Source organism: Tupaia chinensis, unplaced genomic scaffold (genome assembly GCF_000334495.1).
Source record: "Tupaia chinensis unplaced genomic scaffold, TupChi_1.0 Scaffold144180_1, whole genome shotgun sequence".
Lineage (NCBI taxonomy): Eukaryota > Metazoa > Chordata > Mammalia > Scandentia > Tupaiidae > Tupaia > Tupaia belangeri.
The window spans coordinates 1,758,438-1,762,188 of record NW_006204037.1 but is presented as its reverse complement, the minus strand read 5'-3'; positions in this window follow the sequence as shown (position 1 = coordinate 1,762,188).

Below are 3,751 nucleotides of genomic sequence, written 5' to 3'. Positions count from 1 at the left end.
TATATATGCATGCATATACATAACCACACATCCACACTTATTGGTATCCATGTATATAATCAGGTATCTTTGTATTAGACCCAAAATTTCACAATTACTCTTAACGATTCTAATCTCTTATCTCAGTATGCATTCTGTGTTTCATTTTCATATCTGTAGTTCCTTTCCCCAATAGTGAGAAACGTGACTCCTGTTTTTAAAGACATAATATAAAGTTGCTAAATCTTTGAATGTAGATTTTGAAAGTAATTTTAGAGTTGCTAACCCATACCTCTATGGGGAGAAAACAAAAAGGAAGATGGGCATTGAAATCTTTCAAGTAGGTTTTTTTTAGTATTTTTGTTTTGTTTTGTTTTATATGGGTTATTATGTATTTAAAAGTCACTTGGTTGGTCTTCCCCTCAACTCCATATCACCCACTCCAATGTGGTTGTGTCAGTTATTTGGAATATTGTTCAGTTAAGTTGTTTCAGATTATAAATTCGTTTTAACCTACAGCTGAATCAAACAACATGGAGATTGGCATTTTCTATTCCTATATTTAAAATATGAGTTCAAATTCCATTTCCACAATAATAACAAAGGGTTTGTACCATTAAATACTCAACTGAAGTAGGTATTTATGTTTTTCTAGAGTAGAGAGAAATTAACCTACTGAATTTCGTCTTGGACAAAATTTAAGGTTAATATAGAAACAATAGGGCAAAGATACTGGTTCATAAATATTTTCTACTTATGAATATATGCCAAGTGTATGTGTAAATTTCTGGGGTTTGATGTCTGGTTATTCATACCTCATCTTATTTTCATTAGTGTGGATGATCAAAATTGGATATAAAAGCAAAGTCATTATTTGTATATTTATTTTTCACTCTTTTTGTTTCAAAATGAATTTGAACTATCTTAATTGAAAAAAATATATAAAAGAACTATGGGAAGCTAGGTTAGAAATACAAATGTAAGAGCATATTTTATATTTGGAGGTAAATTTAGATCAAGTTATAAAGAAATAGAATAACTTATAGGATAATCCAATAATATTTATTGGATTAAATAATAATGAATAGGATAACTAGGATAATCCAATAATATTTATTCCTTCAGCAGACAAAATTTTCTTCCTATAATTAATTATAACACTTTCTTATTTGGATGTTTGTATAAAGCAATGCAATAATGTGTTTTATAATTATTTTAATTGAGTTACCTAAATGTATATTATTCATTATGGCAAAATGTAAATGTTTTTAGCTTTGATACAAGTCCATGTGTTAAGCCATTATTCCATGTAAGTATTTCTGTAGGAATTTAAATAATTGCAGATTTATTGACTTGCTATTGGGAAAAAGCTTAGTACTCAGAGTACAAGGGCTTTTCAGTCTTACTATTAGATTATCTTTCTCATATATCACTTGTCTCAACTTGGCAGGAGCTTGATTATAGAAGCTAAATGGCTGTCAATTCAACATTTAGTTTTTATGCAGAGTGGAAATAATTTGTGATTTCCATTGAAGTAAAATCCAGAGGGTTTATTTTACAGGATTAGAGTTAACAAAATCACCAGGAAATGTTTATGGAAACAAGATAAGCACAGATGTATCTGATTACCTATTTGGAGCACTTAAACAGTGGAACTTCTTGCTGTTTTTGGTGAGGTCAAAAGCAATAAAATGAAATACACTGAAAAAGCTTTACTTTGTTTTTACAGTGGATATCGATGTATCAAAATAATCAGTTACATTTCAGTTGGTACAGAAAATTGTCCTTTTTTTTAAGCCATGGTTGCTAGGACACCTAAATACTTTAAAACTTATTCATCCATTTCTTCTATTGAGAGAGAAAGAGAGAGAGAGAGAGAGAGAGAGAGAGAGAGAGAGGCAGGCATCTTCAACAGGACCTTCAATTCAAAATCCACCCCCAGTCTCTGCCAGCCTTGATCATGGGTGGCACACACACATGCATACACTTGGCATGGTCAGGCGAGTTCTAGGAGGCAAACCCAGAACCTTCTCTGTGGCCACAGTTGCATTACCTGGCTCCACCACTTGACCCCACTAAGACACTCTAGTCTACAACATATTTATACATTCAGCAACTTTGGAATTAAAATGTATTGCCCTTTCTCCACTTAGAATTTGCAGACAGGAATTCTAAGAGAGGCTAATCATGTTGTTTTTGAGGTTCTTTCCTCTTCCAAAGGGTGTGTCAAACATAGACGCAGGGAGAAAAAAATAGGAGGCACTGATACCACGTTGTTTATTCATTGAGTTCAGACAGAGCTCACGGGGCTCCTTGTAGTAGCACTTGTAAGTGCTTTCTCCCTCTTGGAGTTTTTGACATGCAGGGAGAATACTTACAGCGTTTCCTCCATCTTGGAGCTCATAGTGCATGGAGCTTAGCTGAGCAGAGCCAAGGCTGAGCCAGGCCAAGTTCACCAGGACTGAGCTAGCTGAACCAAGTCTGAGCTGAGCAGGGGTGGCCGGTTGACCCAGGTGCTCCTTTTCTCTTAAAGAGGCTGCAGGCAATAGTGGCTCGTTGCAAAAGCCACACTGTCCTATGTGCACATGTGTGTTACATGCAATGGCATAAAACCATAAAGTCATAATTACTTAACAAGCACAGTACAACTAGTAACATAAGTTGTTTATCCTGTGGCTTTCAAATTTAATAAGATAGGAAGTTAGGGAGCTACAGTAAACCATCCTGACTCCATTTTCTCTACATGTGTATTACATATCACGGGCTAAAAGCGAAAGTCAGTTTCTTCTATCATTGTTTTCTTTTGCCATATTAGAGAAAAGAAATCAAAGAATAAGCTTGTCTCCAAGTTTTCTCTGACAATAATTAGAAAATTATTAGAAATAGACTGGAAATGTTAGGAAGGTTGTAATATCCTTTCATAATGTTAAAATATTCTCTGTATAAAGAAAGGATAAATAAGCAGGTACACATACATTATTTGAGAGACTATAAATTGGATACACTTACAAGGGTAATTTTAATGCTTCATGGCAAAATATGCATCCTCTTTGGATGTAGTCATTCTTCTACACATTTAACTTCAAGTTAATTAGAGGAATGGGAAAAGATAATTGTGCAAGGGTGATTATTAATGTATTTATTAAAAATGATGATAGAGATATTGGCACTATATCTTACCACAAAACTATATGTCATGAAATTGTTTACATGTTTTTAACTTTTTCATTCTTTTTTATTTTTTGGCTGTAAGACACCCGTGCTTGCCAGAGAGAGATAGAGGGAGAGAGAGAAAAAGAGAGAGAAAATGAGAAATCACCCTCCCCTGATGGGGAATGAGCACGCTGCAGTTCTCCTACAATCTTCTCTTGGGATTTTGGGCATGCATGCATATGCACCCAGCAGGATTATTATTATTATTTTTTTTTGGAGAGGTTTTTGCTATAGGGAGCATGCACTCACCAGAAAGACAGAGAAACAGAAAATGAGAAATCACCTCCTGAAGAGATAGCCATGCCGCAGTCCCTTCTCCTCTATTCTCCTCTCACGATCTTGGGCATGCACGCACACGCGCCTGGCATGAGCTTAAGCCACCAGGTCCGGGCCTCTAACTGCGGTCGACTACATGGGAGTCCAGCGACATAGCCATTATACTAACTGCTGGTCTCAGCTTGATTTTAAAGTAGCCAGTCAGGCACTACAACTGTGCAGTTGGCCATGTAGGATACAGCACCTGAATGTTGACACCACTTGCTTGCCTTGTTTCTAAATA